This window comes from Zea mays, chromosome 9 (genome assembly GCF_902167145.1).
Source record: "Zea mays cultivar B73 chromosome 9, Zm-B73-REFERENCE-NAM-5.0, whole genome shotgun sequence".
Lineage (NCBI taxonomy): Eukaryota > Viridiplantae > Streptophyta > Magnoliopsida > Poales > Poaceae > Zea > Zea mays.
The window spans coordinates 81826346-81848948 of record NC_050104.1 but is presented as its reverse complement, the minus strand read 5'-3'; the positions used below and the strand labels follow the sequence as shown (position 1 = coordinate 81848948).

Here is a 22603-nt window from a genome sequence, read left to right as displayed (position 1 = left end):
GGTATGAATCTCACTGGGTCAGGCAATCTGGTGATCTTAGATCATAGAAATTAAATACGAAAGCATGGAGGTCCTTCGATCACCCAACTGACACCCTTATCATTGAGCAGGTGCTACATGTGGGGCAGAAACTCATAGCAAGTACCTCAGCTACAAATTGGGCCAAAGGAAAGTTGTACGTATCTCACAGTGCTTTCCAACGGCATGTATGCATTTGCAGGAGTTAACAGTCCTCTAACCAGGGGGAAATGACAGTTGAGTCAGCTCAGTCAGATCTTGTTGATATAGCTGATGATTCTTGTTCTTACCCTCTAGCCTGTGGGGAATATGGTGTCTTTTCAAATGCACAGTGCAGCTTCCCAGACGCAGGCCTCAGGCAGTCTGGATTATTCAAACTGATTGATCCTGGGGAGATTAATCGTGGCTGCGTCACTCTTGACAGATTCTCTACCCTGTGGGTAAGCCCATATGACAAGGTTTCTTGCCCTTCCAACACCACTCGCTCCAATACTATATACAATTAAACAACAAACGACGAGCACTGTAAAACATCATGCTTGAATGATTGTTCTTGCAAGGTTGCATTTTTCCTTCACTGGAACAGTTCTTCTGGTTTCTGTTTTCTTGCATCTGACATTTTCTCAATGATAAGCATCAGGCCAGGTTACTTCACAAACTTTAGTTCTTATTCATTTTTCAAAGTTCAAGAGCACAAAACCATGTTACCCAAAGAAAATTGCCAGCGTGGTTGCTGTTTCTTCAGCTTTCGTTGCTTCAGTTATTGTCTCCATGCTCATTGTCATAAGAAAAAAAAACTCGGCCGGAGAGAAAAAGACCCCCTCCCGGTATTACATTAAGAAGAGACCCAAACATGGTCCCGGACGAAAAAACCCTGGAACCTTGGCTGTAATTTACTAACGGGCCGATCAACTGTCCAGTGCCCACTCTGCAATGGCTCAGCCGGAGGGTGGTGCGCAGGATTCCATTCCTCAAGAGCGGGCGGAGCATAGTGAGGGATTTTTTTAACCAAGCCCGAAATTTATTCCGAGAGGGATCAAACCCGAGACCAGGAGGTGCTACTCGAAGCCTTGACCATTATGCTAAAGGCCCTTATGTTGCTCATTATCATAAGAAGATGGAGTGAAAAACTACTATAAGACAGACAATATTGATCTACTGCCAGGGCTGCCCAAAAGATTTTGTTTTGAGAGTTTGAGATAAGCAGTCTGGAGATATCTCAACCAGGTTTGGGGGGGGGGGGTTGGAGGATCTGGTTCTACTTGGGGGGGACATGTTGGTGATAAGCAAGTTGCTGTAAAGAGATTGGATGGCATAAATCGAGGGGAAATTGTCACACCCGGATTTCGGATTTAAGGGCAAACCCGGGCGTGTCTCAAATGTGTGCTAGGATCAAGTCTCACACATATAATGTCTCAGGCTACAAAAATCAATGTCACATCATTATCTGTACTAACTATTAAGGACGCATTGTAGACTGCCCCCGCCTGCGCGAACCGCCCGCCGCACCGCCTGCCCGCCGCAACTTGAGCTCTGCGAATCCCGCACGCCAGCCACCGCGACTCCCACACGCCAGCCGCTACCGAACTCCTCACCTACCACACGCACGCCGCCTGCCGCGAAGCGCCCGCGCGAAGCACTCACCGCCGCGAATCCCGCCACCATCCGCATGCCCGCCCGCACCCCGCTTGCCAGCTGTCAGCCATGAACCGCAGCGCCCGCGCGAAGCACTCCCCCGTCGCGATTCCCGCCACCATCCGCACGCCCGCCCGCACCCGATCCTGCTGGAGCTAGGGACACATGTGCTCATCCCGGTCGCGGCGGCCGTGGGCATCTCTTTCTCGGTGGTGCAGTGGGTGCTGGTGTCCAAGGTGTGGCTCGCCCCCGAGCGACGCGCGGACGACGGCGGAGCCATCAAGAGCGACCCCTGCGACTACCTCATCGAGGAGGAGGAAGGGCTCAACGACCACAACGTCGTCGTCAAGTGCGCCGAGATCCAGAATGCCATCTCCGAAGGTGAGAAGCCGAGCGCTGGCTAGCTCCGTGTTTTTCTCTGGTTGTGTTTCCCCTCTTATGCCGCCACCGACGCGGGGGACGCGACCAAGGGCGAGGACGCGACCTCGACATCGCGCTTGGAAGGGGACCGGGATGCCTCGCTCCCTTTCCCTCTCCCACTCCTCCTCCAGATCCCGATGCCTCGGCTCCATGGCCACCCTCGTCCCTAGCTCCAGTCTCTCCACCCTCTAGCTCAAGATCGCAAGCGCACATAAAGCCATGGAGCCCGCAGCCGAGGACACCACATCTGCTGTGCCAGACTCGTGGGAGACGGCCGACATCGACGGTCACATGAGCCGGCTCATCCTCTCCGCGTGTCGTGTGTCCTCCTCGCTGGACCTCGCCTTCTCCACGAAGAAGACAGTCACCTCCGTTACCCGAGGATAGATCGTTGGCCGACCCTGACCCCTCCATCACCAATCGGCGCTAGCGACATCTCTTCCCCGATGGAACTACTGATGGAGATATTGCTATGGGATGGTGGTATTCAACTTTTGCTTGGTCCAAGTGGAATGGGAGAAGGAGAGCTGAAAAAGTATATGATGGATTGGAGAAGTAGGCAGCAATTCTTACTTGAAGCTGCCCATCGGTGTCAAGAGGCTGGGCTCTATGACAAAGTAAGTAAATTTATTTTGTTGAACCTAAGTGTTTGTATTTTTTTTGGTTCTCCTGCTTCTGGATCATTTTATTTTTGCATCTTGACTTTGGAAATAAGATTCATAGAAGGTAGCAGGCAGAAGCACCGACTCATCTTTATTGTTCTGTAGATCAATGCCATGTATTCATGATAGGATTAGTGTTTTTTTATTTCTTGCATGCTTATTGCCATTGTTTGAAGGAGTTAAACTTAGGCTCTGCCTGGATTAGTAGTAGCCTTTTGAAAGTACCTTTTTTGTGCTATTGTATTGGAGCCATGACTGTAAGACATTCTAAACCGCTTCACCTGACATGAACCCCAAACTGGCTCTTAGCTTCTAGCTTCTGATAGCACTATCTGATTCATTCTAGCTACTAATTATTGCATCTTAAACTTCATCAGTCGAACCATTGCCCTGCCACAAAACTACTTGTGTATAAACCTTATTAATTTTGCTTCAATACTGTTGTGCAAGAGACATGACAATCACATACGTACCATTAAGCTGCTACAATGATATTGAGCTTAATTATGCTTAGTGGATCGAGCAGGACATGTCTATTCTGCACTTCAGAGTTCATTACTATTGATATTCTTATATTATCTAATTGGTGATGACATTGATGTTCGGAAAGAGGTATATTGTATACAACTTGGCACCATGCATTATTTTAGTTTTGGTTTGTGTTCATGTGAAACAGGATGTGGAAATTCACAAAAGAGTAGGAGCCTTTGCCATGGCTCTTCAGACAATAAACAAGTGCCTATCTGATGCAGTCAGTGCCATGGCATGGAGTATGTTAGACGGCGAGAGTCGTGCTGCTGCCCTAATTCATTCTGGCAATGAAATTTTGGAGACAACTAGAAACTCTTCTGAAGCCAGGTTATTTTCCTCTCCTATTCTGGCACTGGTAGAATGCTGGTTATTTTGCTGATTGAATCTGTTTTAATTTTTCTTGTGAAAACTTGCTTGCAGCATTCAAGAGAAGGATCTCATTTCTAAGCAACAAACTGTGCTGAGACAGCTTGAAGCCCATCCACTGTTACAAAAGCAGTATGCTTCCTATCTTCCCTAGACATCTGGATTTGATGGAAACCAGAGTAAGCATCTAAGAAGTACAAGAGGTTGCACCCAGAGGTAGAATCCACGATTTGATCTATACGTGGAAGTGGATACGGGTCCTTGGGACAAGCTTTATTAAGACTTGTGTAGTCGATGCACATCCGAAGCTTCCCATTTGCCTTTGGAACGATGACTGGATTGGCCAGCCACACTGGGTGATGAACCTCTTCAATGAAGCCGGCGTCCAGCAGCTTCCGGACCTCCTTTCGGATGAAGTCCTGCCACTCAACGGACTGTCTCCGAGGTTTCTGACTCACCGGTTTGGCGTCATGGTGGATCTTCAGATGGTGCTCGATCACCTCCTTGGGGATCCCAGGCATCTGTGACGGCTCCCATGCGAACACGTTGGCATTTGCCTCGAGGAAGGCGACGAGCGTGAGTTCCTATTTTCCCTCCAGATCACCCGCAATGCGAGTGGTCTGGGGGGAATCTGCGCAGAGCCGGATGGCCTTGACGGGGACATCGTCCGCTCTGGATGGCCGCACCTTTGACACCTTGGTAGGTGCCTTGGTACCGGAGGTCGAGGGGTCCCTCCCTCCATTGTCCGGGCGAGCAGCTTCTGCCGCCAGGGCGTGTAGCTTTTCCACAGCCGTAAGTGCACCAACGCGGTCGCCCCGCACGGTGAGGACCCCGGCTTGAGACGGCATATTGAGGACCAAATACCCGTAATGGGCAATGGCCTTGAACTGGTACAGGGCCGGCCTACCAATGATGGCATTGAACGGGAGGTTAACCTTCGCAACGTCGAACTAGACGTTCTCTGTGCGAAAGTTTTCCTCTGTCCCGAATGTAACCGGGAGAGTGATGCTCCCAAGGGGATACATCGATTGAGCGCCCACTCTAGAGAATGGACAAGAGGGTCCCAGTCGGGACCCTGGGATCTGCAGCTGCCTGAACGCAGCGTGGCTGATGACGTTGAGCCCAGCCCCACCGTCGATCAGAACATGATGCAGCTTGATGTTGGCAATGACAGGGGCGGTGATGAGCGGTAGTACGCCGACCCCTGCCATGTTCTCGGGGCAGTCGGATGCCCCGAAGGAGATAGTGGTGCTCCGCCACTGCTGGTGTGGGGCTGCCATTGGGACCCCTGGGGTCGCCGACAATACCTCGCCGCACAGGGACTTCACGTTCCTGCAGGAGGTGAGTTCCCAGCTTCTGCCGTACATCACGTACAGCTTCTTGCGGTGGTCGTTATCATCACCGGAGTTGGAGTCTCCAGTGAGGATGTCCTTGAGTACCTGCTCGGGGGACTAATGCCCGAGGTCCCGTTCTCTCGCGGCCACATCACCATCGTCGACCCTCTCCTTGCCAGGTCTTCGACGAGGCGGCGAGCTGTCCTTGGAAGTCTGCTCGCGCCGCTCGCTGACGCGCTTCACGAGCTTGATGATCTCGCGGCACTACGAGGCGCTGTGGCAGCTGTTGGGTGCACAGGGCATGACCCACTGTTGCCCCCCTGAGGTCGTGGGTGCTTGTTGCGCTCGTTCTGGCCCCCAGTCGCGGCTGCGACGACCGGAGCAACAGACGGCGGCCTCTCGTGGCCGCGGTTCTTCTTCTTCTTTTTGCCGTCCTGGGTGACGGCACCCGAGCCACCCGTCTGGGCAACTCCGGTCTGTGGTGCCGAGTGCCATGCACGGCCCTCGGCAGCTCTGTCACACTTGTCAACCAGAGCGAAGAGCGTGGTGTCAGTTTCCATTTCATGCATGGCCAACTTCTCCAGCATCTTCTCATCACGTATCCCCTGGCGGAAAGCGGTGATGATGGAAGCATTGGAAATATGAGTTATAGTCCCTCGTACCTTAGTGAAGTGGGAGATGAAAGCCCGGAGAGTTTCCTTGGGTTCCTGCCTCACTGCATGGAGGTGAGCCTCCACGCCATGCTGCTGATAAGCACTGGCGAAGTTCGCTGTGAACCGCGCACAGAGCTCTTCCCAGGAGTAGATCGGCCCTGGGGTGAGGTTCATGAGCCAGGTCCGGGCCGGCCCAGACAAGGCTACATGGAAGTATATTGCCATTACAGCAGTGTCTCCACCTGATGCCGTAATAGCGGTGACGTATACCTGCAAGAATTCCGACGGGTTTGACGTACCATCGTACTTTTCCGGCAGGTGTGGCCAGAACTTGGATGGCCAAGTCGCCGCGCGGAGATGATCCGCCAGTGCGGCGCAGCCCACGCCGGCCAACGGGACACCCGCCTGAATTCGAGCACCCCTTGGAGTTTGCGGCGCAACCGTGGTGAAGTCTAGGTCGAGGTTGCGACCCTCGATGTTCTGTCGGCGCTCACGCGCTCTCTCAAGAGAGACTCGGGCATCCTCGCCCGTATGCCTACGGTTGAGTTCTGCTCGCAGGTCATCAGGCCTCTCTAGAGAGACTGAGCGTCCTCTCCCGCACGCCTGCGGTTGAGCTCCACCCGCAGGTCCTCAGTCGGTGCGGCCTTCTCCGAGGGTGAGCGCACTGACATCGACGCCTCATGTTGACGTCGAGATGACCGAGGCCTGGGCCTAGCTGAGCCAGAATGCGCCATGCCGAGCAGACGGTCGATATTGTCACGCCACTTCTTCATGGCCCCCGGTGAGGCCGTGGAGCTAGGAGGGTGGCGTAGCAACTCTCTGGCTGCAGACAAGGCCCCAAGCGCAGCCCTTGACGCTTTGGATGTCTGCGCAGGAGTGTGCTGCCGCTAGGGGTGGGCATTTTAAAACCGAAAACCGAACCCGAACCCGAACCGAACCCGAATAGACCGAATTGTCGGTCTATTCGGGTTTTCGGGTTCGGGTTCGGTTCCTATATGTGCTATATTTCGGGTTATGGGTTCGGGTTCGGTTCCTAACCTTTAAAACCCGAATAGACCTAATAACCCGAAATATAAAAAAGCTCTTAATATGTGATGGTATTATTATATGATTTATGAACTTATTAGCTAGAAATAATGAGATCATCTTAACGATAGTATATATATCTTTGTATGCTAATTTTTATAGTCACTTGTTGTAGTAATAGTACTTTCAATTAATTATTCATTGTATATATTTTAACAAAATATACTAGTCTCTCTACAATTCGGGTCTATTCGGTGGACCGAATAGACCGAACCGAAATTGTGAGTCTATTCGGGTTCGGTTCCTAAAATATTTTTGGAAATTTCGGTTCTCATTTTTTAGAACCCGAAATTTCACAAACCCGAATAGACCGAACCGAATTACCCTAATAGACCGAATGCCCAGCCCTAGCTGCCGCGCAGAGCGCACAACAGCAGCACCAGGCGCAGGGCGGCTGGAGGCCTGTGGCATGGAAGATGCAGCCTCTTCCTCCATCGAGAAGTCCTTGGGAACGAAGTCATGGTGCTCGACGATCTGGACCATGGTGTCGGGCAGGAAAACAAGCAAAAACCTAATGCCAAGACCCCCTACCTGGCGCGCCAAATGTCGGAGAGGAAAATCTGTGGCCGAGTGGCGGAACGCACCCGCCCTAAATCCTAAGATGAGGAGGGGCCTAAGCGTTTTGCCTGTTTGCTAGATGGTCGATGAACACGAGTGGACACGAGGATTTAGAGTGGTTCAGGCCGCCGGAGCGTAATACCCTACTCCACTGTCTGTGTGTTGTATTGAGTCTATGAGCTTGAGAGAGCTTGAGTGAACTTGAGAGCTTGTCTTGTAACATTGTGTGCCTTCCCTTTTATAGCTCAAGGGAGGCACATACAAGGATGCTGAGCCCCGACATGTGGGCCCATCAACATAACGGAAGGAATACATTATAGGAGTAACTAATGCAAGTAACGCCTAAGCAATCTCCTGGCGCCATGATGTCTGCAGTCCACGCAGTATTGATATGTGGCGGCTGCTTCCTTGGTAACGTGCGAGTAATGATGAGCGTAGTGCACGCGGCAGTATGGGTGTGCTGCCTACCAGTGGAATGGATAGGCACGCCGCCTGCGGAATGGATAGGTCATCGCCTGCCAGAGGAATGGATAGGTCGCCGCCTACCAGGGGAATGGACAGGTCTCAATAAATGCAGAGGCGGCACACCACCTGCCAGTGGAATGGACACACGGCGCGCCTTATCTTCAATAAATGCAGAGGCCCCATAGCACAGAGGCCTTACGTCAGGCTCCGCCCGTTGGCTTACGTCACGTGCAGTAGGCCATGCGGCAGCATCGGGTCTCCGCCTGGGCAGGGAGCAGAAGCGTATATGATAAGGTCCGGACACGTGTCGGCTCCAGACCCCCGCCTGGCCTTGATTAAGGCCTGGGTATTCTCTGTCCCAGAATCCTGGGACCCTGCTGTGAGCGGCCCGAACTCGACATAGAGGGGTCCGGATCCCATCCTAAGGGTCCGGTTTGCGCCCGTGGAGGTCCTGGACCTTACCCGGAGGCCCGGTCTGTATATACAGGGGTCCGGCACTTTCCCGTGGGGGTCCGGACTCACTGTTGATACCTTGGGGTATATCATCTTCTCTGGCCATGGGGCGGCCCTGGAGCTGTCCACGTGGTGGGGTCGGGTGCTGTTGCTGGCCCAGAGTAGTCACTCGAGGCTGGGGTGAGTCACGGTCTTGCCCACGCACAGCTCCATTACCACGCGACCAAATATAGCCGCGTGGGTACTACGTCTTCATACAGTAGTAAGGGGTACCCCTATTTTAGGGTACTGACAGATATGATAACATTACACAAAAACACCAGAATAAACGGTGCAAGATATTCTACGCGTCATAACGAAATCGTAGGTTCAAGAGCAACTAAAATCGGAGTTAAAACTAATTAAGTATGGAATTTCTAAGTTTATTGAATTACTTTATACATCAAAAATAGTTTTCTAATTTTATTTTACCAAATGAATTTGGACGGCGCGTACAAAATCTCGAGAGCTTAGGCGCTAGGCTGCAAGATTTAGGACCTGATTGTAATTATTTTTGACTTGCCCTGGACGACAGGTTTATTATCATAAAGGATAGAGACTGTTTTAGAAAATGACTACGACAGTCTTACAACGGATCACCCTAGACCCTCAGATCCCCATCCACGACCCATATTAAATAAACGAAGGGGTATGCTTTGTCATCATCACAACAACTCATCCACGGTTCTACGGTGTAAACCAATCGTTACCATGTTCAATTACGACCGTCCATCTCGGAATGAGCGATCGACCAGCGATCCCCATCCCTGCCGACGACCGCACAATAGGGGCACCCCACCCCACGGCGGCGCCATTGCCGCCGCATAGTCTTTCATCACCCCCGAGCCCCAACACAAACCTAACCTATGCTACATGGAGAGGAGCGCAAGGCAAACTACATGGGAGATTCCTCACCGAAGGTTGGAGCAGTGGCAGTGGTCGGTGACATGTTCCGTGGTCTGACATAATTTGGTGAGCAATTCGTCGAGTCATGGTTGCTATCCCTACTTGACCGTGCCTCTCCCACATGTTATGAGACCAGGCGAAGGTCCTCAACCACCCAACGAAGTCCTGCAAGTGGCGTACCTGAAAATTGACCGTGACGTCTCTCAGACCCTCTCTCCCAACTCTCTACTCGCTCCAAGCTTTCTGGCGGTTACCATGGCTCACGTCGACCTATTTTAGATGAATGAGGCAGTGCTTGGCGGCCATATATATAGTGTTGAGCCCCAAAATAAATGACCAAACGGTCCGGCCCTAGGGCTGGACGGTCCGCGGTCCAGACGGTCCGCACTGGTGGTCCGGACGGTGCGAGCGTGCGCAGAGCCAATTAGTATTTCGAGTTTCTTGCTATTGTTGTTGGTTAGATTCGCAGAATTAACTCGGGAGATTTGTTTGTAACGGGTCCAGCCCCCCTCCTCTATAAATATAGAGGAATACGACCGATTAAACATCATCAATCGAAGCAAAAATCAATTTATCTCGCATTTATTTCTTGTACATTTAGGAGTAGTTCTAGTCTAGTTCTAGTTTAGCCTTCCAATCCCCAAATTCTCCGCTTCTCTTCGACTCTACGTCGACTAGAGGAGTCTAGGTCAGCCTACCGAGCCTAGACAACACCTAGGATCTCTCCTCCCCGACGGGGTCCTCCCGGGAGCGAGATCCAAGCGTCGCCCCTGCGCACGCGCGGAACGTCTAGCTTGTAGGCGCGAACCGTCCGGCCTGTCAGGTAGGAAACCCTAGCCCTGCCCTAGGTCGTGGACCGTCCGGTCCCTGGCCGCGGACCATCCTCGCCTATGCAGAGAGCACCGCCGCCGGATCTCACGCAGTGATTGGCGCCCAAAAAGGCACCAACACACTTTTTGGCGACTCCGCTAGGGACATCACATATAGACCCGTCAGATCGGCCCTAAATGGTCGATTCAAGGGATAACTCTGAAGTCTCCCTCAGCAACATCATAGAGCCGACTTGGGAAACATTGCTGGTTGATGAACAGTCCAGTTCAAGGAGCACAAAGAGCAGCTGATCCAAGAAGCAAAGGCGAAGTTCCTGGCCAACTTCAAGGTGGACAGGAACAACAAAGTCGTTCGGCAACGGGCGATAGATCTAGCTTCGCTTTGACCTACCGCGACTACCACCGAGGTAAGCAACACAAACGAGCTCCAATCTCTTAAAATTTATATAGATGAGCAGCGAGACCAAACACAAAATATCATATGGGGTATGCAAAAGGAGTATAGGAGGCTAGTACGTGCGTTCGATAAATCTACCGTCGCAAATTTTCCTTCGCACGAGGTTGAATTAGGGGAAACACGCGTAATTGATCAGCTACAAGTTGTCACAACCAGTCACAACCCCTTTATGCGATGCCGATAGACACATACCCCGAGCAACCACAACCTCCTATGCACTAAATTAGCCGATCTGCACATATCCGGACCATCCACACGTGAGCGCGGACCGTTCGGGCCAGCAACGGCTGGTCCCATTTTTACTGAGTTACCGAGACATGCGCCCGAGCAACCACGTACTGCGCAAACCCTAAACGACCTAGCCGCACCGTCCGCATACAACAACGGACGGTCCGGCCACATGGCCGAATAGTCCGCGCATATCGCCGGACGATCCGAGTATCCAACCGGACGGTCCGACGCAGATTTTTTTGAAGATGATTGTTACCTGAATCCCCATCCATCCCAGCAAAACTTCCCATCATATCCTACGTTACCCCACCACCTTAATACAGAATCCCAAGCCCACGGGGGAGAGTACTTTTCGGACCCACTTAGAAGGCCGGAAAGGAACGGTCAATCCTATGACCAATATAGGCAAATAGTAACACACCACATAACTCAAACCAATGGGGGGAAGACAACAAACTAGTGTCCAAACAACCTCACCTATGATGGGACAAAGAGTCGGTGGTCTCCCGGTGGCCGCTATTGACATAGTAAGGGAAGAAATTGCTGGGGCATTCTGAGATAAGCTCGGAGTAAGCATGGTCCCTGGGGGCAGTCATATCAGAGGCCTTATGACAGCCGATTTGACCACCACCCATACCCACAGGGAACCAGGATACCCAAATTCGCAAAATTTTCGGGTGATCAAGGAAAAAGCACACGTGAACACATAGGCCAGTTTCTAGCACAATTAGGAGAATTGTCCGACACAGAGGCGTTCCACGTGTGTTTATTTTTGTTATCTTTAATAGGAACTGCATTCGCATGGTACGCCACATTACCCCCTAATTCTATTTTGTCATGTGGGGATTTAGAACAAAAATTTCACGATCACTTCTTTTCAGGTGATTATGAGTTAGATTTGGTAGACCTAGTAGCCTTGTAAGAAGGGGAAGATGAATCGGTTAATGAATACATTCGGAGGTTGCGAGATACATGAAACTGATGCTTTCAAATTCATTTAGCAGAAAAACAGCTAGCAGGATTAGCCTCTAATGGACTGCGATATTATTTAAAGGTAAGATTAGAAGGTATCCAGTTTTTTATGCTAGCACAATTACATCAAATAACTTCGACTTATGAAAGCCGAAGCAAAGAAACTGGTAAAACAATGTGCCACAACGTGCATATAGTAGAGTGCGACCAAAGCAGCTCGGATGATGAATCAACAGAAGTATACGCGGCTGAAATGGTTTGGCCAAAGCAGGCCGAATCTTTGGCTTGTTCCTCCTTACAGCCGGTTCAAAAGAAACGGCAAGAGGAGGTTAAGTTTACATTTAATGTTGGCAAATATGACAAATTATTTGATGAATTACTCAAAAAAGGCAACATTAAAATAAATCATACTGTTCCATCCGCCGACAAACTAAAACGCCGTGCATACTACAAGTGGCATAACTCATTTTCTCATGCCACTAATGATTGTAATGTGTTCCGATGACAAATTCAATCGACCATTAATGAGGGACGATTGAAATTTCAGGAAACATAGGTGGATACGGAACCCTTCCCAATGAATGTGATCGAGTTCGAGGGCAAAAAGGTCCTAATTCGGCCTAGCACACCCGATAAGGGCAAAGGCAAAGAAGTCATCATTGGTGACGTGCAGAAGGCCGATGAGAATAATAAAATCTCTTGCAGGAAAGTGGTGGCGGAAAAGACTCCTAATGTAGGGGAGACTTTAAAAGTTACCATCACCACCTCCAACGCTGGGGGCAGGTGCAAGCAAGGGACCAGGCACGTACACCTATTTTGCGCATCGCGGACGGTCCGACACATAGACGCGGATGGTCCGGGACACTACCGAAAAGTCCAAACCATTCCAGTGGACGGTTTGGCAACGCCCAGGAACCATGACGACCACATATCTTCAAACCACGACTGTAAGGAAAATGGACTTTGGGCCATTTGGCTTAATAGATTTTGGTGTTTGATGATTAACACAGCCTGTGAACTAATGTATTTTCCAAGTGTTTGTGTGTTGTAGTTCACAAGATGCGAAGTGGATTGGACTGAGGCTCTGAGGATGCAACACCTCAAAGAAGACATTATAATACCCATATAAGACATTATAAAGTCATATTGAAGACACTTTATACATGCTAAGAGTCCAACACATCAAGAAGTACAAGTGAGATACAAAGATGCAAAACAAAAGTGAACTTGACAAAGTTGAGAGAAAGGGCTGACTGAATTGGAAGTGTTTCACAAAATCAAATCTAATCAAACTTACATGGCTTCAACTCTGATATGTATATAATTTTATAAGCTTTCCAAAAAGTCCAAGATCATCAAAATTGGAGTTCGGAGCTAAAAGTTATGCCCACAATACGAAGTCGGAATTGCTGAAAAAACAAGAGCAGCATATGGGATGTCTGGTGCACACCGGACTATCTGGTGTGCCAAATTTGCTCAAACTGATATGGCTTCAACTCTGGGATGTAGAGAATTTCATAAGCTTTCCAAAAAGTACAAGATCATCGAAATCGGAGTTTGGAGCTAAAAGTTATGGCCAAAATACGACAAGCGAGCATGGCCTGTCCGGTGCACACCGGACCGTTCGGTGCGCCATGTCCGGTGCGCCATCTTCGGAAGCTCCAACGGCTACTTTTAACGGCTAGTATATGTGGCATATCCGGTGCACCACCGGACAGTCCGGTGCACCTGTCCGGTGCGCCGCGGAAAGCTGCAGAACTGCTTTCCAACGGCTATATTTGAGTTGGGGTCTATATATACGTCCCCAACCGGTCATTTGGAGGTGTGGGAGCCCAAGCAACATACTAAGGCATATTGTAGACATTTCCAAGTGCTCAAACACCAAAGTTCTTAATAGAATCACTCGGTGATTAGTGTAGATGCTTTGTGAAGTGCTTAGGTTAGTTAGACCGCATTAGCGCTTGCTCTAGGTGAATCCTAGTTAGTTGAGTGAGTTTAGACAAACCACACAACCCCTCGGCTCTTGTGCGGGCCGTTGTAATTGTACCGAGTGGGGCGAGAGTCTTGCGAGACAGTGACACCCGTGTTTGTGTCACGGCCGCCACCGTGTACCGGAGGGAACGAGGCCTGTGGCGTTTCGGCCGGAAGCTCGATAGTGGAGACGGTGGGGAGCGTCCGAGAGGAGCCGGAAGCGGAGCACCACTTGCGCGTGGAGAAGGCCCGCGGCTCTCTACGGAGTTACTCGACCGAGGTGCTTGGCCCTGGCTTGGGCTTCCCTTTGCGTAGGGGCACCAACGAGGATTAGTCGGGACCTTGCGTGGTTCTGGATACCTCGGTAAAAATACCAGCGTCATCCACGAGAGTTTGCATCTCTACCTTGCTTTTTAACTTCCACATTTATATTAAGCATTTAAGTTTCAATCTTGTCTTTATGCTTATATAGTGTAGATTGAAACTTAGCCATTGCGGTAGAGATAGCAACACTTAGACAAAACCTAGTTTGCACATTCTAATTTGATTATTTGCATAGGTTTTTTTCTAGGGATTTATTTGTGGCCTAGTTTAGCGAAAGTTTTAGAAGTCCTAATTCACCCCCCCTATTAGGCGTCACCCGTTTCTTACACACGACGACCAGAAATAGGTACGTGGAAAACTAACACAGTAAAGGCAGTTGGCCGACTGGTAAGATCCGGCCCGACCTTTAACTAGTTATTGTCTAAATATGTAAAAAAGAAGGCCGGCCCAAGTGACTGGCCAGCGAAGCGACCTCGCTCACCCATTCAGGAGCAACAACAGGTGAGACTGATTGGACCACCTCACCAATCAGAAAAGACGGAAGGTCATACTGTCCAGTTGAGGCCTAACATACCTGCATGGATACCTTCACCCCCATATCTACCTATGCCATATCAATATACAAACGTACCGCCACCATACGCCCCGAATCAAATGTGGGGTATGCCACCATATCCATTTGGGATGCCATAGTACCCCGCTTGGGAGGGGGCACCCCAAGCATCTGTATTCAACAGGTTGTCACCTCTTGTACAAGACCGATTGAGCACCACTCAATCCGGTCACCAGGCACAAGCCCAACAAGATTGCCGGACTACTCGACCGCAAAGGCCGACCAATCCGGCAGGGGGGCATATACCTATAGAAATCGAGAGAACGACAAAAAAGGACATCATCAAAATAGGTACAACAAATGTCGTCGTATAGGAACAATAATGAAGGGCCGATGATTTTTGGTGAATCTGCCAACACAAACAAAAAAGAAGATACGGCTGCCATCAAAATAGCCGATCAAAAATACTCCATGCCTCGATGGTGCCCATCGGGATTGACACGGTCCCAAAAGCGAAAATTACAACTCTTGAGAGCAAAGGAGAGCCAAGAAAAGGAGGCGGATATTCAATGACACACATCCTCAGTACCCGCCACCGCAAAAGACGTGGAGGCCAAAGGCCGTTGAGATAAATCAAACGACCACGAAGACAGAGAATGAGACAGCAACTCCACAGCTCTCTGCAGGTACGGTAGACAGTCTGGCTATAAAGGCTGGACCATCCGCAGATGACACGGACCATCCAACTCTCGAGTCTGGACCGTCTGCACTACACCAGGACACCTCCAACGACGTGCCGACGCCCATGAAGGAGGACGACCTACTAGGAGAGGACCTGGTCGACTACGAGGCTTCTCCAGAGTACACAGGTATGGACATAAATGTGATTACATTTTCCGCCGATTGTATTATTGTCGGCGATGATAAACCTATCGTTGCTCAGTTTGACCTTGGTCCTAAAGAAGCCGCCTTCACTAAACCAAAGGAATCGGTAAATCATTTGAAGTCGCTCTTCGTGCGCAGTCACATTGATGGGATACCGATTGCTAATATGTTGGTAGATTGGGGGCGACTATAAATCTAATGCCTTTTTCATTAAACAGAAAACTAGGTAAACAAGATGATGAACTTATCAAGACCAACATGACCCTCAGCGTCATTGGAACTGATAGTTCGATCAAAGCCAAGGGAGTCACGTCCGTTGAGTTAACCATCGGGACTAAGACCATTCCTCCTCATTCTTCGTTGCTGATGTAGAAGGAAATTACAGTCTAATCCTAGGCAGGGATTGGATTCATGCTAGCTAATGTATACCTTCTACGTTACATCAAATGTTACTACAATGGGTAGGCGACAATGTAGAACAAGTATATGCTGATGCATCGGCCTGTATTGCTGTAGCCGATGCCCCTGTACTTTGGACCTATGAGACTGCTACGTGTCTCATAGGAGTAGATTTTTTGATTATCAGTTCATAAGTATAGATAAAAAAGGTTTCATTCCTATAATGCTAGAGCCGATGGAGAATCGACTAAATCCTAAATAAAGTTTAAATGATGAGTACACACAGAATGAATGAGTCCCTGGTCGCGGACGGTCCGGTCTTTTACAAGACAGTTCGTCTTTTAAGACCGAACATCCACCGCAGCATAAAACCAGTGTCGCGGACGATCCGACCCTCGAGACCAGAGGGTCCGTCGTCACACAAAGATCATCTAATTCCTCTGTGGGAGACATAATAGAGGAATTCAGAGATAGGAGATGGTAAAACTCCAAGGCCGACTTTTGTGAATAAGACCCTGGAGACTGATCCTAGAGATGAAATGATCGGTCTATTGAAAGAATATTCTGATTGCTTTGCTTGGAATTACATTGAGATGTCGGGATTAAGCCGTGAGATAGTAGAGCATCAGCTTCCCATTAAGTTTGGTTTCAGACCTTTCAAGCAGAAAGCTAGAACATTTCGTCCAGACCTTCTCCCACGAATAAAGGACGAAATTCACCGACTGCTAGAAGCTAATTTTATTAGACCTTGCAGATACGCAGAGTGGGTCTCCAATATTGTGCCAGTGGAAAAGAAAGAATCAGGTAAGCTCAAAGTATGCATTGATTTTCACAATTTAAATAGAGCAACTCCTAAAGATGAATATCCCATGCCCATAGCCGACGCATTAATCAATAATGCATCAGGGAATAGAATTATTAGCTTTCTTGATGGTAATGCCGGATATAATCAGATTTTCATGGCCGAAGAAGATGCGTCTAAAACGACCTTTATATGTCCAGGCTTCATTGTTTTATTTGAGTGGGTTGTCATGACATTTGGTCTGAAAAATGCTGGTGCTACTTATCAGAGGACTATGAATTTGATCTTTCACGAGCTATTGGGAAACACTGTGGAAGTCTACATTGATGATATTATAGTCAAATCGGCTGAGTTTAGTTCTCATATAGCTGATTTGCGCAAAGCCTTTGATAAAATGCGTCAGTATGGTCTGAAAATGAACCCACCTAAATGTGCTTTTGGAGTGTCGGCTAGTAAGTTCTTAGGATTCATCATTCATGAACATGGTATAGAGATAGACCCTGACCGAATTAAATCCATTCGGAATGTGGGACCTCCGACCTGTAAAGTCGAAGTGCAGAAGTTCCTTGGCAAGATAAATTATTTGCGAAGGTTTATTTCTAACCTAGCCGAGAAGATTGATGCCTTCACCCTATCCTTCGGCTTAAAAATGATGCCGAATTCACCTGGGGACAGAACAGCAGGAAGCGTTTGATCTCATCAGAAAATATTTGTCTTTGGCTCCCGTGTTAAAAGCATCACAAGTAGGAGTACCGTTCAGATTGTACATTGCAGCTGAAGATAAGGTTATTGGGTTTGTTCTGACGCAAGAGACCAGAGGAAAGGAGCATGTGGTGACCTATCTAAGTTGGAGGCTGCTGGATGCTGAAACAAGGTACACTTTCATCGAGAAGTTATGCTTATGCCTATTTTATGCATGCACCAAGTGTAGATGTTATTTGTTGTCTAGTCGTTGCATCGTTTCCGGTCAAACCGAGGTGATCAAATACATGTTGCAAAACCCGATTATGAGTGGTAGAATTGGTAAATGGGCTTATGCACTCATAGAATATGACTTGGCTTATAACCATTGAAATCTATGGAAGGCCAGGTCATAGCAGACTTTATTGTAGAACATCGGATTGTTGATACTCATAAACTATACATATCATACCTCACTGTTACTCCCTGAATTTTATATTTTGATGGATCGGTTTGCAATGAAGGACAAGGAATTGGCATCGTGCTTGTTTCACCAAGCAATGTCTATTTCGACTTCTCTAGCCGATTAAAAATTTATTGCACTAACAATCAAGCCGAATATGAGGCCCTTTTGTTTGGCTTGGAGATGCTAAGTTGTATGGGAGTAAAACATGTGAGGGCATTTTGTGATTCTCAGCTGGTTGTCCAACAAATATTAGAAGAATATCAATGTTTTGATGGTACCCTAAACAGTTACCTTTAAAATGTTGGGGCATAATTAATTCTTTTGCCGAATTCAGCATTCGGCACATCTCTAGAGTTGAGAAACACAGAGCTAACAATTTGGCACAAGATGCATCGGGTTATCGGATAAAGCGAGGGATATTTCACAACACCGAAAATCTGATAACCGATACAGGGCCAATTCCCCAGGTCGCGGACCGTCCGGTTGAGGGTTTCGGACCATTTGGGGTTGCCAGGAAAGTTCTCCTGATTGATTCGGCTGGTAATGAAGCTGATGCAAGTGACTGGAGGACACCCATAATTAATTATCTATGAAATCCTATTGTTAGGACGGATAGGAACGTTCGGCGTACAGCTTTCAAGTATGTAGTAATGAGTGATGAACTCTACTGCCGAACAGTCAACGACATCCAGCTTAAATGCTTGGGCCCAGGTGATGCTATATTAGCCATGGCCGAAGTACATAAAGGGATTTGTGGTACCCATCAATCGGCTCCAAAGATGAAGTGGTTGTTGCGAAGGTCTGGCTTCTATTGGCCTAACTTGATAGCTGATTGTTCAAGTACTACAAAGGATGCCAAGTATGTCAAAAAATCGGTGACTTACAGTTGGTCCCTGCAGCCGAATTACGTCCTATCATCAAGCCTTGGCCTTTCAGAGGATGGGGATTGGACTTTATAGGAGAAATTCATCCTTCATCGTTAAAAAGGCATCGGTTCGTGTTAGTTGCCACTGACTACTTTACTAAATGCACTGAAGTCGTTGATCTGAAGAACATGACACACATGGAGGTAATTGAGTTCATAACTGAGCAAATTATCCATAGGTTCGGCATTTCCCAGACTTTGACTACAGACCAAGGGGCTTCTTTTATGTCAAAGAAGGTATGTGAGTTTGTTGAATTATATAGAATTAAGTTACTCAATTCATCTCCGTATTATGCTCAGGCCAATGGACAGGTCGAGTCTAGTAATAGGACATTGATTAGCCTGATAAAAAAGAAAATATCTGATCATCCTAAGCATTGGCATAAGATTTTGTCCGAAGCTTTATGGGCTCATAGAATATGTAAACACCGTGATACTAAAGTATCTACGTTTGAGCTTGTCTATGGGCAGGAAGCAGTGTTACATGTAGAGATAAGTTTAAATGCTGTCAGGTTCGCCAAGCAAAATGATCTGACTGTCGGTGATTATTATAATTCATTGATGGACAATATTGATGAAGTAACCGACAAAAGGGTGACAGCCTTACGAGAAATAGAGAAGGACAAGATCATGGTCGCCAAAGCTTACAACAAGAAGGTCAAGGCTAAATCGTTCTAGGTAGGGGATCTGGTGTGGAAGACTGTCCTGCCTCTAGGAGCAAAGACTGGAAGTTTGGGAAGTGGTCGCCAAGCTAGGAAGGCCCTTATAGAGTCACGCAGGTGATGTCCGGTAACGCCTACTTGTTGCAAACATTACAAGGCAAAGACATGCCCAAGGCTTTAAACGGGCGTTTCCTCAAACAGTATCATCCTAGTATGTGGCAAGATACCTAAGGAAACCGATGTGATCACATCGTGTTAGTTGCTTTTGGTTCGCTCAGCTTCACCAAAAGGTAGGGGGCATATGTTGAGCCCCAAAAGAGAAGACCGGATGGTCCGGCCCTAGGGCCGGACGGTCCACGGTCCAGACGATCCGCACTGGTGGTCCGGACGGTCCCCGCGTGCGCAGAGCCAATTAGGGTTCCGAGTTTCTTGCTATTGTTGTTGGCTAGATTCGTGGAATTAACTCGGGAGATTTGTTTGTTACGGATCCAGCCCCCCTCCTATATAAATACAGAGGAATACGTCCGATTAAACATCATCAATCGAATCAACTATCAATTTATCTCGCATTTATTTCTTGTACATTTAGGAGTAGTTTTAGTTTAGTTCTAGTTTAGCCTTCCAATCCCAAATTCTCTGCTTCTCTTCGACTCTACGTCGATTAGAGGAGTCTAGGTCGGTCTGTCGAGCCTAGACAACACCTAGGATCTCTCCTCCCCGAAGGGGTCCCTCCCGGGCGCGAGATCTAGGCGCCGCCGGCGAGCTTCACCGCCCCTGCGCACGCGCGGACCGTCCGGCCTGTAGGTACGGACCGTCCGACCCATCAGGCAGGAAACCCTAGGCCTGCCCCAGTTCGCGGACCGTCCGACCCTTAGCCGCGAACCGTCCGCGCCTGTGCAGAGAGCACCGCCACCGGATCTCACGCAGTGATTGGCACCCGAAAAGGCACCAACATATAGCACCAAGGGGAAAGGAAGAGTTCGGGACAAATCCGATTGCGACCGGCTCAATCCTAAACGAACTCCACTTTGGTCACATGGTGTTGTTCGTCACAACCCAAGGAAGAAGGTTCTGGTCACGTGGCCCCACATGGTGGTCAGCCAAGTGTGTAAAAGCGGTGGTGAACGGGGTCGGTCGGTGGGCTCCGCGTATCAGTGAGTATGGAGTGGATTCGTTGAGATAACGGGAACGAAGCTTCTGGTAGCGTGGTCCCACATGTAAGCGACCAAATACATGCGCATTGACGCATAGGACTTGGCTGAGCCCCACTACCCAGTGAGACAGAGCACGGCGCACGCGCGCCACACCAACTGACCGAGTAGGCTCACCCGGTTCATCGAACGCCTGACCAGTTCGGGTCCACGTGGAAGTGAAACACAGGCGCAGATGTGGCCGATGAGGGGCTAGAGGGTGGGCCCCACTGGGGTGCAAGGATCGTGGACTGGGGCATTGCGGGGGAGCTGGGTAAGTTGGGCTACACGGTTGGTTCCGGCCCTGGCTGAGGTAAGTTCTTATCTTTTCCTTTTCATTTTATTTTCTAATTTCATTTCAATTTTAGTCTTAAATTTCAAATTCAAATTTGATCTAAATCTCAAGTTTTAAATTATATCCAACACCCAAATATCTAGCATGAAATGCATAATTCAATTTTATTTATTTATTATCTTATTTTATCCATTAATCACATGATTTTCAATATAAAACTCATATACGCAAGATACTATTCTAGAAAACAATTTTTATATATCATATTAACATTTTAGTGAATGTTTATAAATATTAAATCATCTTAGATAAATTAATTTGTGTAAGGATCTTTTATTTGGTCTCTACTAAGAGAAGGTGCCTAAACACAAAATCTATTTAAGAACAGTTCACCAGTTCACAAATAGTTGAGGAAGTTTTCTCTATTTTTTCAAAGGTTTAATTCTAACTCTTGAGCTACCAACATTTTAATATTACTATCTTTGTTCTTTAGTAAATATATGTTGTAAAGAAAGGAAATTATTATTATGGTACACTTTAACTCAAATCTTCTTGGAGAACCTTTATAAATCGCAAAATAAGATTTTGGGTGTTACAGAAATGGAATGCTTATGTGCTTGTTCAGTTTTGGTGGGTTTGAAGGGTATTGAAGGGGATTAAATCCCTTTCTAGTCAAAATTGAATAGGTGGGGATTTAATCCCCCTCAATCCCCTTCGATCCCTACGCAACCGAACAAGACCAATGGAGGTTCAGGCTATTGGAAGCATCAACCACATACACTACAATATCCATATGAATCTAGTTGGATTTGGTGTTCAAAAATCACATAGGCTTCTTGTCGATGAGTACATGCCGAATGGATCTTTGGATAAGTGGATTTTAGCAAAGCACCAAGTGGGCTTGCTTGATTGGAAGACTATATTGAAGATCATCGTTGGGTAGCAAGAGGAATAGATTATCTTCACAGTGATTGTCGATAAACAATAGTTCATCTAGACATCAAGCCACAAAACATCATATGGGATCAGTTGTTTGCTGCTAAGGTATGTGACAGCTTGCCAAGCTAATTGATCGTGAGCAGAGAGCACTATAATGACTAGACTGATCGCTACACCGGGTTATTTAGCGCCGAAAAAGATGACGTCTACAGCTTTGGCATTGTCATCATTGATATCTTGTGTGGAATAAGAAATTTGGACTACTCATAACCTGAAGAAATAATGTAAAAAGTGATCATGCTCACAAATAATGTTGAAAGTGGTCATGTCTATTTGAGCAATACCACTAGAGTTGCACATTGGTCGTTTGAGACTGAAGGAAGGCCTTGGGGGGCTCAGAATCAATTCCTTCATCTGTAGGAATTTTGCCAAGTCGACCTTGCAGTAAAACCATTTCTTGGTCCAACCATTTATCCATTTCCTTCGGTAGGCTAATATCGGTGATGGGGTGTCTCGAAGATACTAAAAGTTTTAACACCCAAAACTATTGTGCAAACCCTTTTTCCCACGAGCCTCCGTGAGATAGTGAAGTTCATGCACTGTGCAAAAGCACTTTGGGCTACCTTCGGCTAGCTAGCTTCGAACAACCCGAATGAATATGCCAAGCCTCATTATGGCATTGGGAGTCAGTTGATGGAATTATATATCATACTACCTCCGTCCTTTTTTATTTGACGTCAAATAGTGTAAAATTAAACTACAAAATGTCAAATAAAAAATGGAGGGAGTATTTCTTTAACAACTACAAAAATCATTGGCTACATAGAGAACCAATGCCCCGCTTAGAAGAGGCCTTTGTACACAACAATTTCTTCATCACATGGTTATGGTGTCT

General features: G+C 47.9%; 1 pseudogene; it reads left to right on the top strand.

The window, feature by feature from the left end:
• The first annotated feature begins 248 nt into the window (after window positions 1–248).
• Window positions 249–21996, top strand: LOC103640039 (G-type lectin S-receptor-like serine/threonine-protein kinase SD2-5; annotated as a pseudogene).
• Window positions 21997–22603: the final 607 nt, after the last annotated feature.